General features: G+C 50.8%; 1 protein-coding gene across 1 annotated transcript in view; it reads left to right on the top strand.

Moving 5' to 3' along the window:
* Window positions 1–12,870: 12,870 nt before the first annotated feature.
* The window catches only part of RNF144A (ring finger protein 144A), a 126,195-nt gene continuing 123,954 nt past the window's right edge, over window positions 12,871–15,111 (top strand). Inside the window, exon 1 of the mRNA XM_030311702.1 lies at window positions 12,871–13,034. The gene's annotated coding sequence lies outside the window, so the exon portion shown is untranslated. The remainder of the gene's footprint in view (window positions 13,035–15,111) is intronic.

The raw sequence follows: 15,111 nt of genomic DNA, 5'->3' as shown, positions 1-15,111 counted from the left end.
ATGCTGTCTAGGAAAGAACGAGGGGAAACGCCTAGAATGTACCTGGATTTTACATAAATGAAGCCATGGCTCAATATAATATTTCTCAACTAACTCTGAATCACTTGAAACAAGGATATAATCTGGGTCCAAAAAAAAAAAAAAAATCTAGGCGAAGAGGAGAAAACCCGTGCCTTCCTTTTCTTAGCTTCTTTGGGAAAATATCACTTAAACTGGGTCAGGGGAAAAGGTTCTCTACTTGTGGAAATATCACACACAGTTTGTTTATGTAATTTAGACAGTATCTCATTGCCTGGAAAACAATAATTTCCTATCATTGTTTCAAAAAAGCAAAATCATGGACCATTTTTTTTGCCCAAGCCTGGAGAAATTGTAACCCAGCTGCCATGCCAGTGTCGGTCACTAGGTGGCGTTTGAACGCTGCCCGAGTCTGTGAAGCAGCCACACAGAGATTCGCTTCATAATCTACTTTCCAGACTCGGTGATTTTGAAAGTTTGGTTTGTGATTTTTTTTTTTCCCGGAAAAGATATTTCTACTTCAAATTTGAAGTCACTATCATACAACAGAAATATATTTGTGTCCCATCTAAAACAGGATGGGTTAAAAAAAATAAAATAAAAACTTTTTAAATAAATAAAAAATAAAATAGGATGGGCTGTCCTGCATTTTCCATTTTTTTGTTTTATATTTTAAGAGAAAAATGAATTAGAAAGCTTTTTCCTTGTATGGGCCTTGAACATATCTAAGCTATGACCGTAACTAAGCTATGATGACCTTAGTGTATATAATCAGTATATAAAACTTTTGATTTTTTTTGCATAACATGACCACACTTTGCTGATCTTCACATTATTCAACAAGAGTAAGTTCAGCAAACGAAGTTCACGTATGTGAAAGCACCGAAGACGTTGTCTGGTAGACAGCAGGTGCTCAATCATGAAACAAAATCTAAATTGAAAGTCCAAATCCTCTGAGTTGGAATGAATTTCTCTCAAATTCGATCAAACTCAAAATGCAGGAAATTGTATTACTCATTCCCCAAAGGAAGTCTAAAACAAAACAAAACAAAACTGCACCAGAGAAATAAGTATCCTACATCTAGTTTCCAGCTGTTTTTTACATCACTATTCCCCTTCCTTATGCACCGTTAGGATCGGCAATGTTTAAAATATCTAAATGTTCATTTTTAAGGGGGAGAAATTGGGACATTTAACACTGAGTAAAATTCAAATTTGAACTACAGAACCTTTTGCTTTATATTTTCAGTTTTAAATATGAGTGTCAGTTTTGTGAAACACAGTCTTTTTTATTGAAAAAAAAAAAAGAGTCCACGTCTCGTGATGAGCACTGAGTAATGTATAGAATCGCTCGATTACTATATTGTACACCTGAAATAACACGATGCTGTACGTTAACTGGAATTGGAAAAAAATAATGAACAAAAAGGGGGAAAAAAACAAATGGTAAATTTAACTGAGGCATCTCCATTTCAATGTGAAGAACAAAGGTTTCGTGGTGCTTTTGAGTGTTGCTAATGTTTACATGGTGGTGATATGAGTAGAATTTTGTCTTAGGAAACCTAGAAAGGTCAGACAATAGTAATAGCATGTTGGTTTCAAAAGTATGAATCGACTCTGCCATTCAGTGATAGATGGTGCGAAAGTTGCCTATTTTCTTTTAAGGTTAAAGGGGAGTGAGATCACGAGCTGAATCATCTGAAAGGCAGACTCCTGTTCCTTCGCTGCTGGAGTCTGGAGTCCAGTCCCTGTGTTGGGAGAGACACAACGTGATACTAACACAAGCGAAGTCTCAGTGAGACTCTATCGGGCAATAATTCCTCCCATAGACTACCCTCTGGTTGAAAGACTGTTTAATCAGCTGTGATTAGAGGAAGACCAATCATGCCCTAAGATTTTAAAGCTTTGTCTTGAGTGTGTATAGAAGGTCTCCTTTATTAGGGGAAAAAATATATTTTTTCTTCATATGTGCTGCTCTGGAGTATTGATCTGATGTATTGTAAGACGTTGTAATATATTAAAATATTGTTTGTACACTGCCTCCTCTCTCAGTGGGCCAATATAACGAAGCCTCTCCTGGGTGTGTATTTAAAGTAATCGTGTGCTTTTACAAACTGCCATTGCTAAAGGCAAGTACAGTTTAAAAATCAACAAGTTTATCAATAATTAATAAGCACATTGCAGACAACCCGATCACCAACCACAGGGAGCGGAGACGAGTCACCGGAGAAAATGGCCTTTGTATTCTAAAATGAAAACCTGCGTCTTGGGGGCCAGGTGTCCAAAACCCGGTCACGTCAGGGATAGCACCAGCCTCCGCACCAGTGGGCCTAGCTCGGCGCTCGAAGTGTGAGCCGTCCGGCAGTCCCAGGGGCAGGCCGGTGCCTGGCCCTGGGGTCCAAGGAGGTGCACCCCTGGCACCCTGGTTCCCGGCCGTCCAGTCGGTTCCTGACCCCTTCCTTACAGGCACCCCCTGGCCCTGCTCCTGCCCCACAGGAAGAGCTGTTACCTCCCAGCCGGCCCTCCCATAAGTGATTCATCTTTTCCCTCAGGGCATCTCAACGTGTCCCTGTCTCATTCAGCTCCCAATTCCAGGCTCTCACAGCCAAGTGCTCTGCATTCCTGGCCCCGGTGTCCCCCTCGTGCCCTCCATTCTTGCTCTGGTCCTCCTCGGCCATGCAGCATTCTCTCAGACATGCCTGTGCCCCGGACCTCTGGTTACAGCACTCGCTTCTTCCAAGGGGATGTGGCCTCACGACTTTCACCCTCCTGGACGCTCGCTAACCCTGGGCTCCAGCCCCAGAGGTCAGGGGGCAGATCCAGCACCTCCTTCCAGCCAATGAGTCTCAAGGAGCAGCTCGGGTCATCGGTCGTGTGTCCAGGCCACATCTGGGGTGCACGACTCCGTGTCAGGCCCCTGGTGCTAGGTGCCCTATGCAGCCATGGTGAACGAAAGGGCAAATTGTGCAGAACCACCTCCAACACCCCCCCCACCCCCCCAGCAAGCCCAACTCAGGTGCTCTTGAGATGGGCTCCAAAATTCAGGCTTTAACATTTTTTTTTCACGATTCCTCTTCTTTTTTTTTTTTTTTTAATGTTTATTTTTGAGAGACAGAGTGTGAGCAGGGGAGGGACAGAGAGGGAGACACGGAATCCAAAACAGGCTCCAGGCTCTGAGCCGGCAGCACAGAACCCGACGCAGGGCTCGAACTCACGAATCGCAAGATCCCGACCTGCGTCGAAGTCAGGCGCTTAACGGGATGAGCCACCCAGATGCCCCTTCATGATTCTAAAACGATACACGCTTGGAGTATATTTGAAAAACAGAGTAAAGCCAAATGAAGGAAATAAAAAAAATTATCCATAACTCTATCACTCAGAGGTAACTGCTAATTTGCTTCAGGTCTTTCCGGTCAGGCATATTTTTTTAAGAGAGTTAAGTTCATTCTCAATTTTGTTTCCCACACAAAACCTTCTGAAGGTTTTTAAAGTCAATGAGCATTCTTATACCTTAATGAGAAAGGCCAGTTCCTCACAATTCACACTAATAGATGGAAGGACGTTCAATGTCGTTCCAAAAACCACAGTTGATTTGAAAAAAAAAAAAAATCCCTGGGTTTGGGTTTTGAGTTGCTTACAGATTTGTTTATGAACGTGAATGTATCGCATGTTCTGGGAAGTCACTTTATCTAGAAAAAATACATAATAATAATTATAATTACTACATAATATATATAAATATATATAATATATATAAATATATTATATATATAAATATGTAATATATATAGTTTATAAATATATATAATATATAATATATATAGTTTATAAATATATATAATATATAATATAATTATAAATATATAAAATATACATAAAATATATAATATATATTTTATAAATATATATAAAATATAATATAATTATAATTATATAAACATACTTATAATTATAAATCAGCTTCTCCGTGCAAGCTCTTTCCTGGAGGATCTGGGAGACCCCCCAAAGGTGAAGTGTTTTTTCATTCAGGGCCGTCTCAACTTATCCCTGCCTGATTCTGCTCCCAAGTTGATCTGCGAGGTTTTTCCCCACCACTGAGCCACTCTCCAATTGTGGGTGCCCCACAATTCAGCTCAGCTCTGACATTTCTGCCTGGAGATAGCGGTAGGTCCACAGGGTAAGTGGTCCCTCCCACAGGACCGACCCCCACACCCCTCTTCAGATGCCAGTCCCAAGTCCAGAGAATCAACAGCTATATATTGGAGGTTCCCACAATCCCTCCTCAGGTTCAATTAATTTGCTAGAGCGGCTCATTGAACCCAGAGAGACATTTTACGTTGTAGATCACTGGTTTATTATAAAAGGCTACCACTCGGGAACAGCCAGATGGAAGAGGTGCGTAGGGCCAGCCATGGGAAAGGGTGAGGAGCCCCCATGCAGTTTTCAAGTTCACTGGTCTCCCCAGATCTCTGCATGTTCCCCAACCTGGAAGCTTTCTGAACCCTGTCCTTCCGGATTTTTATGGCGTATCATTACAGATGCGTGATCGATGGAATCATCAGCCATTGGTGAGTGAACTCAATCACCAGCCCCTCTCCCCTCCCAGAGGCCTGGGGGTGGGAAGAAAAGATCCCACCTTCCAATCACAGGGTTGTCTCCCCTGGCAACCAGCTCCTAGCCTTCCAGATTTTCTGAAGTCACCGTATTAACATAACAAAATACACTTTTATCCCTCTCATTAGGATAGGATCCCTTAGGAAATTCCGAGGGTTTTAGGAGTTCTGTACCAGGAAGCGGGACAAAGGCCAGAGATATATTTCTTTTTTAAAAAAATATTTTTTAATGCTTATTTATTTTGAGAGAGAGAGGGAGAGAGAGAGACAGACCGAGGGAGGGGCAGAGATGGAAGGAGAGAGAGAACCCCAAGCAGGATCTGCACAGCCAGCATGGAGTCTAACTCGGGACTCGATCCCACGAACCGTGAGATCATGACCTGAGCCGAAACCAAAAGTTGGAGGCTCAACCGACTGAGCCCCCCAGGCGCCCTTATTTCTTATTATGTATAAATCACAGCATCACACTCTGAAACCCCCTTAGCTCCTCGACTGAAGAGTCTGACCTCTGTCACTTCTTGAGGTTTGGGTTGTAATCAACTTTCTGCGAGCTCTTTCCCGCAAGCAAGTTGTTACGGAGGAGTCAGAGAACAGGAAAATATGTGAAGTTGGAACCGTGTCTTTTCAGGAGGGATAACTTACTGCTCCATAATAAAATACCACCGACCGGGTGGGGGGGATGGATCTTTAAAAAGAGACGTGTTTCTCCCAGTTGTGGAGGCTGGAAATCCAAGATCAAGGTGCTGGCTGATTTGGTTCCAGGTGTTAAAAAACGAAACAAGCCCCGAGTGGAGTCACGTGACTCCTGAGGGTGAAACTAAGATTCCAAGTTTCAGCCTCTCCCAGGAACGTGGCCTTTTAAAAATCCTTCCGAAATGTCCCGATCAGCCCCGGGGAGGCCATCCGCGGGATCAAAACCCTGCTATTCTTTCCCCCTGAAAAGAACCCGACCTGGCCTGAAACAAGCCTTCCTTTTCTTCCCCCGGTAGCTCCTTGACCCGCTGTCCTTCCCATGAACACTTGCCCCTGTGCGGCTGCTGGGACATCTCCCCGCTGGCTTAAAGGGATGCTTCCTGATTCAGGAATCACTTAATAAAGCCAATATGGTCTTCAGACTTACTCAGTCAAACCTTGTTTGTTTTTAACATGGGTATGCGATTCCCCCTGGCCTGTCCTCGCACGGCAGAGACCCCTCTGTTCTCCAGCACCCGAGTTCCTCAGAGCGCAGACCAACGTCAGAGCCAAGATGAGGGAGAGACCTGTTCCCTCCTCCTTCCCAACCGCCAGGGACCCAGAGTCCACATCTGCCCTCAGCTTCTGTTTTGCTGTTTGCTTATTTGTTTTAATCCGTGGGGCCTTCTCCGATAGTTAGATGTGAGGGTGTGTCTTCTTTCGGGCAAATGGGATATGTCCTCACCCTGTGGTCCTGGAATAAAAGTTCTCACCTGTTTCCGATTCTGTGTCTCCCTCTCTCTCTGCCCCTCCCCCGTTCATGCTCTGTCTCTCTCTGTCCCAAAAATAAATAAAAAGCGTTGGAAAAAAAAAAAAATTAAAAAAAAAAGTTCTCAGAAACACAGCCCCGGGGATCCCACGACGACGTTAGTGCCCGGATAGGAGAGGGGCGAGGGAGCCAAGGGGAAAGGGGGTGGCTAGATCTTTGGACACACACAAAACGGGGAAAGAGACATGCCACACCCTGCGTTGTAACTTCTCAGGCGGCCACGTCTGGCTCCAGACACACGTAAAACGAAAACGTAGCAAAAGTGCAGGTGGAACAGGACAGTCAGATTAACGCATCCGAAGGAGTCATGGAAGTTACCAAGGGCATCACTGGGACGAGGTCTGAAATAGTAGGAGAGGTTTGCCAGGCCGCCAAGGGGTAGGGAATTCATGTGTGTGTTGTTGTGTTGTTATTGGTGGTGGTGGTATGTGTGTGTGTAGACAGAGAGAAAGAGAGGTGTTTATGGATTGTCTGCATTTTAAGGAGGTTGAACAATCTTAAGACTACCACTTTTATTTATTTAAAAAAAATTTTTAATGTTTATTTATTTGAGAGGGAGAAAAAGAGTGCGAGTAGGGGAGGGGCAGAGAGAGGGAGACACAGAATCCGAAGCAGGCTCCAGGCTCTGAGGTGTCAACACAGAGCCCAGCACGGGGCTCGAACTCACGGACCGCGAGATCATGACCCGAGCCAAAGTCAGGCGCTCAACCGACTGAGCCACCCAGGTGCCACTAAGTACTTTTAAAATCACAGCGGGATAAAACTTAAATACAAACAAAACCCTTCTTAGAAACCAAACAAAACAGCCTCTAAAGAGCTCTCTACATCTTTTTTAGGCCCAGAAAGGGTCTGCATAGCCCCAAATTCTATTCTGACTCTCCACAGTCCTGGCCCCAGACCTTTCCATCCACAGGTGGATCCCAGGCCCGCGCCCAGCTGCCACCCTCATTTCTAACGGACAAACCCTCTGTCCTGTCAAACCGGACGGTCCGTCCTGGGGAAGGTGTTACCCGATTTTCGCCGTTGCGGTGGCTGGAACTCTTCAGGGGCCATCACTTACACGGGTCGGATCCCCGTGAAGCGGTTCCGGGATGGCTGTTTACCAGCTGGAGGTGCCGTCAGGACCGCCCCCTGTAGAGGGTGGTGAACGGCAGGTCTGGGGTGCATCCACCGTGGAGACTCAGCGGGTGGATCTGGGGGCTGGGACCCTAGGGGACTGGCTCAGGGTGAGGGCGGCAGGGCAGGTCTTTAACCTGGCACGGACCAGTCGTTGGAGGAAGCTGCCTCCAGAAAGCGGGTATAAATGTGGGTGCAGCAGCTTCCTTTGGGAGAGGACAGTTCCTGGGAGGCGTGCCGTCACCACCCCCCCCCCACGCACCCCCAGCGGCTGGGGGAGTGAGTGTTGTGCTTCTGCACAAGTCACTGTGGCATTCGCTACACCCGTGAAATCTCACCCAAACCCCGGCCAGTGGATGCGGTGCTATGTCCCACACCCGCCTCGCCATCCTCTGTACCTCTAAGACATGATACCACGTGGCCACGTCCAGGATGCATGTGCTCTGGGCACCCCACCTCTTGTCCTGACACACTGCCGGTTTCCTTACTGCCAACCCGATCCCTAAATTCCTTCCAGGTTCCCAGAGTTTCCTGGCTCCTTGCTACCTGCCTCAAATGCGCTCTCGTGTCTGACACTTGACAATCTGTTCTCCTTCCTTGGTGGCACACTTTGGCTCTCTTTAAGACGCCGAACGACGAATCGCTGCTACTCAAAACCAGTCTATACTGAACGCGTCAGTTGGTTTACACGAGACCAAGCTGCAGTCACAAATGCACCCTAAAATTTCAATAGCTCGACACATGGGACTTTATGTTCTCCCGGGAATTGTCTTACGAAGAGGCGACTCTGAGATCCAGGCGGATTTCACGTTGTGATCCAAACATCTCAAGAGGTGGGTCTATCATCACTATGGTAGGGGTGGGCAAGGTGGAGGTCTTGAAATTCTTCTCTGTCTCAGCCCCAAAGTGAAACTCCTGCCTACAGTCTATTGAACACAATGAGTCAAGTGTCCCCACCTAACTGCAAGGAGGCTGGGAAATGTGGAGAAACACAGGGATATTTAGTGAGCATTAAATGTCTGCCCGCAATTAAGTCCATCGAATGTTGAATATAACTTAATCATTCCTTCCGAGCTGAAAAAGGCCTTTTAAATTTTGTTGAGCCACAAGGGCCATATTCTATTGATCACTATAGAAAAGCAGTGTAATAAAATGTCACAAGAACTCCGAATCTGCCAAGAACCTTGAATAATAGCACCATTTATGCCACTAGCTGGCGGTGATCTTGGAGCCGTCAAAGGCCACTTTAAACCTTGGTGTTTCTGGATGTGCAATGAAAAGATTAGACTCAACCTGCTCCCTGGTCTCAACGTCTGTGTACATCTACGGCATTTACGTCCGAGCCACACAGAAGTCGTAGTTCGTGAGACCGTAGAAGACAAGATTCATTTACTTCATTCAACAAATACTTATTACGTGCCCAGAACCTGTCCTTCCTGAGCTGAGTGCGGTGGGGAACAGGGCAGAAAACATCTCTGTGTGCTGCAAAAGATGCCAAGCACAACAGTTTTACTTCGTTATTGACACAGCAACCTTCTTATTTACGATTGTTACTCTTAAAAATAAACCTGCCAGCGGCCGACTTCGGCTCCGGTCACGATCTCGCGGTCCGTGAGTTCGAGCCCCGCGTCGGGCTCTGTGCTGACAGCTCAGAGCCTGGAACCTGTTTCGGATTCTGTGTCTCCCTCTCTCTGACCCTCCCCTGTTCATGCTCTGTCTCTCTCTGTCTCAAAAATAAATAAACGTTAAAAAAAAATTAAAAAAAAATAAACCTGCCAGTTGTTGTACCAGCAACAACCAGTTTATTCAGGAATAACAGAGAATTGCCATCTGGGACAAGCAAGCTATGGCAAAAACCATAGGCAAGTCCACAAACAAAGGAAAGGAGCAAGGACACCAGGACGTTGGGAAGGCTGTTGTACGTAAAGAGTCCACTGGAGTAAACGAGGAGCTGGAAGTGTAGTGGCTCCTCGAGGGCTGAGATGTGACGGTTTCTCATTGGCTGGGCTGTTGCCCTGGAGGAGAAGACCTTCCTTCCTCCGGCAGGTGGGTGCGGTAAAGGAACATCCATCTGCCAGGCCCCTCTTGTCCAGGCGGACTGGCAATGACCAGGAGTGAAAGGGCCCGAGAGATCCCTCTGCCCAACCTCCTGACTCCTACTTCCGTGCGGTGTCCTTTTAATTCATCCTCACACACCCATTAATTTTTACCGCCTTTGTATATGGCGTTTTGATTTTTGTTGTGACGCTTATTGCCTGAATTGTAGTCACACATTGGACACCTTCTGGGGGCTTGTACAGGGTCGCTCGGGCTCCTGGAACAAAACACCAGGGACTGAATAGCTCAGACAACAGAAATGTATCAGGGCACAGCTCTGGAGGCCGGAAGTCTGAGATGAAGGGGTTGGCTTTCGGGGAGAATCTGTTCCCAGCCTCCTCTGGGCCTCTGGCGCCTGGCCTGCGATCTTTGGCGAGACCCAGTTCGCGGAAGCATCGCCAACCTCTGCCTTCATGTTCACGTTCACAGTAGCGTCTCCCTGACGTGCACGTCTGTCCTCAAACTTACTCTTTTCGGAAAAACACCAGCCACGTTGGATCGGGGCCCACTCTACTCTAGTATGATTTCATCCGAACTACTGACATCCCCAACGACCCTATTTCCATATAAGGTCACATCATGAGTTAGCCGTGGTTAGAACCTCACCATAAGAATTTGGAGGGGACGCAATTCCATCCACAGCAGTGCCGTCAAGGGACCACAGGGATGAATTTTTCTCTCCACTTGTATTTTCTTACTTGAAGTTTTGATTTTCTTCCTTAAGCTATGCTTCTTTTTTGTTTCGACCACGTATTTCAAGTGATCGCAATGTAACTTTGCTTTTTTTGTACCTTCTCTCCAGGTAGTCTAGGAAAAGAGCTGAGTCTTGTAGTATTTTCAGCTCCGGGGTGTTTGCAAAGCTGAAGGCAGAGCTGAGGACAATTTCCCTGCATCCTGTCTTATGTAGACGTTCTGGGCACGGATGAGATTCTTTGGGATGTGTAGGTTGGGGGAAAAGGGAGAGGCCTCCGAGAGGTGGGACGCAGGAGTGGTCACCAGGGGAGATTTCCCAGGATGCCCTGAGAGTGGCAGGAAGGGATCTGGCATTGCCTTGTCCCTCGCAGGCCACCTGGGCCACCTGGGGAGCTGACCCCGTGGAAGAGAAACTGTGGCCAACAATAAGTGACATTTAGTTGCTGGCTACGCTCTTTGAAACGAGGCATGGCATCCAAACGGATTTTAAAAATTAAAGAAATGTGAACTTTCTGTACTTAAAGAATGTGTGATTGCAAAGTCATACAAACTGCGGCGTCTGAAATGTTTTTCTTTTAATCCACGAGCGTGAATCTGGAGCTTCCCTCAATTTTGTGTCTGGAGGAGAAACTTGAGAATGGAATTGCGTTTCTCCAGCCTCTGGACCATTTAGGCAGCAGCCTGTTTACCAGCGAGCCCAGAATCTTGCCTCCAGTAGGTAACCAAAAAGGCACTTGTTCCGTGAGGAATGATGCGTCACAAACACTTAGGAACAATGGGTATCTTTTAAAATGGGCCTGGCGTGATAAACCTCTGACAAAACCTCTGGGGGAGATGGCCCAACGTCACCACCTGTGAAGGGATCGGACTAGAAGCCAAACAGCAATGAGTGGAAATGACCTTGAGAGACCCAGGCAGCTCGTTGCTGGAGAGAGCCAGGATGGGTGCTCCCAGGTTAGAACTCACAGTGGACGATTTCACTCTTTACTGGGGGCTTAGTATGCCCAAGGCCCTATGGGGGAGTACAGAGAAAAACGGCCTCATCACTGTTCTACAGAATCTTAAGATCTAACAACCAGACGGTAAATATCCGAAACGTGAGTGTGACCGATGCCATGGTCCGCACAGAAACAAGCTCAGTATTACACAAGTTCAGAGATCTGGGGGGTGGGAGAAGAGGCGATTGATCGGGAAGCCTCTAGAGAAAACAACTCTATTCTAGACGCATTGGATGCAAGTTATATTATCGATGAGGATGTCCTCTTTCTCAGACGATCTCATTACCAAAGTCAGAGCGGGAATGAAGTCATATACAAGTCACTGCGTAAACACTTACTAGCTCAGGTGTACCCCCGGCTAAGAGCACACCCCCTTCCAGCCCCAGATGCTCCTTCTCAACTCCTCTGATTCGATTTCACGTCTGCATCTCAGCAGGGACCCAGGCGTCACGGAGCGGGCAGGCTCATTTCCATTCTTCATGGATCCACAACCGCCCTTCCCCCTGACATTCTTCCATAGGTCCTGTCACACAGAGTCCGGGAAAGGTGATTATGTGCTCTGTGAGGCTCCGGCCCCCGTGCTGGGCCGTTCTCACCTCCTACCGAGCATCTGGAGTAAAAGTGTTAGGGTTCATCTCACTATGCCTCCTTCCTGATCAACGACATTTCCATGAGGAATTTGAGAGACCTTGGGAGTCAGGTACCCGTTCATACGTTCATACGGGTACCTTTGAGGAGGGGAAATATTTACCGGAGCAACTTCCCAATGTGGATGAGACAGATTTATGTTTTTGAAAAACAGCCGTGTATGCCATAGAGGAAGATCAATTATACACAAAGTCGAGGAAGTTGAGAATCTTGTAGTGTGCCTGTTTGGGGTAAAGGGGAGAAATAACAGCCAAGGGCACTGCTGTCCTTAGAGTCGGGCATTATCAGCTACGTGCATACTGCTCTGTGCGTAGCTGACTGACTTAACCCCTCGGAGGATCCCTGAGACACACGCACCTGCATTTCCAGGGAAAACAATGGAAGCACAGAGAAGTTAGGAAGCACAGGGGGCCGGTAGGTGAAGGCATTAGAATTCTGAGCCCACAGTGGCGGGGATGGTGTTAAGGAAGGAAGATACTGCGGGGGGTTGACCCACAATTCTGGAGAACCCAGTCTCTGCATTGAAGGAGGCATCGTTTCACACACACACCAACGAGTTTTGTTCGGCTCTGCATGCCCGACAGGCATATAATGTAACACTTGGCGAACTTCTAGCTACCAAAGGGAGGGGCAAAAATAAATCTTGTAGGAATTCTGCCGTCAACGGTCTTCGACAGCAACAAGCCAGAAGCCCTGAGACTAGGAAGGGGATTGCTTCTGCCGGGGGTCTCGCGTCTCCGACCGTCCGGGTCGGCTCTCCTCCATCCGTCCGAGCAACCAGGTAGCGGGGATGGAGAGGCATCTCCGTGACGCCGGCGGAGAAAGGCCCGCGGCCGTGACCGCCAGGTCCTCGGCCGGCAGGGATGCGGCCGCGGTCCTGCGGGCTCGGGTCTGGCCCGGGGCGGCGCTCTCCGGTCACCCGGCTGAGGGTCGGAGGGGGTCACCGCTGGCTTCCCAGCCGGCTGACGCCGCCCCCCTCCCCCGCCCCCTCCCGGGTCCCGGCGGCCGCAGACGAGGCGGGACCCCGCGGTCCCGGGCGCGCGGCGGGCGGAGGCGCCGCCCCGGGCGGGCGGGCGGAGGGCGGAGGGCGGAGGGCGGAGGCCGGGCGCGCGGCGGGCGGCAGGGGGCGCTGCGCGGCGGGCGGGGGCGCGGGCCGAGCCCGGGCGCCCGCGTCTTTGTGCCGCTCGCCGCCGCCCGCTCTGCCCCCCGCCGCCGGTGCGCCCCGCTGGAGGGCGGGCAGGGGATAAAGGGCGGCTCCGGCGGGCGCGGGCACCGGACAGCGCACCCCGCACGCGGCGCCGGACACCCGGCCTGGGCGCAGCCCCCGGAGCCCCGGCCGCGCGGGACCAGGTGGGTGACGCGCGTCGCTTTGTGTCGGCGTCGCGGGAGCGGGGCGCGGCCGGGGGTGAGGTGGGGGGGACGGAGGGATGCGGCGGGGCGGGGCGGACCCGGCCGGGGTCCCGGGGCGCTGGGGTCGGGGCGGGGACGCGCAGGCTCCCGGCCGAGGGCGCCACCCTGGCCCTGCCCTGTCCCTCGGTGGCCCCGGCGCCTGGCGCGGGTCTGCAGCGCGGCGACCCCGGCGCTCCGGCAGGCGGGTCGGGCGGGTTGGGGCGGGGTGGGGGGTGGGAAGGCTGCGGGCCGCCGGGTGGGACGAGCGCGAACCGGCCGCGCGCGGGAGGCGGCGGGGAGGGCGGCGCGGCCCGGGGCGGCCGGGAGCCGCGCGTCCTCCGCTCTGCCCATCCCCGCACCCGGGTGACCGCGGCCGCTGCCCTCCCGCCGCGCCCTCCCCTCCCGGGGGTCTGGGCGCTCCGCCCTCCGGCGCCGCACTCCCCCCCCCCCCAGCACCCCGGCACCATCCTGGGCGCTCGGGCCAGGCTCCTGTCCCGGGGACCAAGGGGCTCCCTGTTGTACCCTCGTGATCTCCATAGTCAGGTCTAGGATGGTCACTTCCAAAGTTCTCTCTCTGCCTTTCTTTGCAGCGAATGATAATAATAATAATAATGCCCGTTCAACAAATACCCGGTGCTTGTCTTGCGCCGGGCGGAAGTCCGGGTAACGGACAAGGGTTGGATAAGGCTCCCCAAGAATATCCCGAGTGGGTGCCCTGGGGGAGGGGGCCTTGGCCCCGGCACCAGAAAGACATCTGACTTGGACATCTTGCAATGAACAGTTCTGGCAAGGAAGCTCTTTGCTGGGAGCGGGGCCTGGGGATCTGTAAGGACACATTCTAGTGAATGGGGCGGGGTGGGGGGTGCCCTTAGGAGAGAGCGGCCAGCGGAGGAGCTGTGTGCTGAAGAAAAGGGCAGGGCCCAAAGTAAGTTGGTGCGGATTCCTGTGGAGCTGGAGTCCCCGGGAGGGAGAGGAGGGTCGGGCTGCCGTGTGAAGGAGGGCTGTTGAGTCAAAGCCGGAAGGCGGGGCGGGTCCGGGTGTCCGGAAATGCACCTGGCGGGAGGGATCTGCCTGGCCCAGCAGCGGGGTGGGAACCACGGTGTGCAGGGATATTTTTTTTCCCTGGCACCGGGCACCTGGTGTTTCCTACTTTTCTGGTTGACTTTATGGTTTTTGTTTTTGTATGATTTGTAAAGAATGCAAAGGAAATTTGGAGACAAATCACCATCTTTCAAACTCGGGGCTGACTTTGGTCTCGATCCAGTGGCCGTGGGAGCCCTTGAGGGTTTCGGAGGTGGAGGAGAGTGAGCGAGCTGAACGCTGCTTTGTGTGATGACGGGGGTGTTGGTGCCGTGTGCCGCCTGGAGAATCCGACCCACCTCCCCGCCTCCCACCTACTGGGGCGTGGGCTTCCCCCTCCACCACTTCTCAAAGGTCGGGCACGGATTGCAGACCTCGTGAGAAAACGGGACGCACATAACCTAATTTGGATGGGGTGGGAATTTTCCAGATCCAGCAGAATTGGAGTTTGGAAGTTTACGTGTTTAAAGGGGCCCTGACACCAATGCAGTGGGCCTGGAGAGCTACCCAAGGGCGGACTCAAACGCTGAGGGCTGAGCTGAGGCCACGAAGGCGCACCGTGGGCACCCACAGGCTGTGCCTGGATGGGGTCCTGACAGCCGGAAGGCCACTTTCAGATGCGTGTTTGATCAGCGTGTTCGGTGCCCCTGGTTTGATAGTGTGTAATTCCCGCGTCCCGTCTGCACTAGAGGACGGTGCTTCTCCTGTGGACCCGCTGTGGTTGGGGACTTGGGAGGGACCCCACGCACTCTTCGGCTGAAGCTGCTGACGTTTGGCGGGTGAACTTGGGGCTCAGCCAGAAGCTAGGAGCCACGTCGCTTCTTTGTTCCGTTGTGGTTCATAATTTGGCCCTGCTGTCTTCTTTTGTTCAAATTTCTCCTCTTCTTGAGAGCCTTCTCTCTGGTGGTGGAGACAGGAGGGGGTCGTGTCCTTGCAGACTGAGGATCCCAGAGCTGGA

Source organism: Lynx canadensis, chromosome A3 (genome assembly GCF_007474595.2).
Source record: "Lynx canadensis isolate LIC74 chromosome A3, mLynCan4.pri.v2, whole genome shotgun sequence".
NCBI lineage: Eukaryota > Metazoa > Chordata > Mammalia > Carnivora > Felidae > Lynx > Lynx canadensis.
The sequence above is the reverse complement of the archived record's forward strand: the minus strand, read 5'-3'. Positions and strand labels throughout refer to the sequence as shown.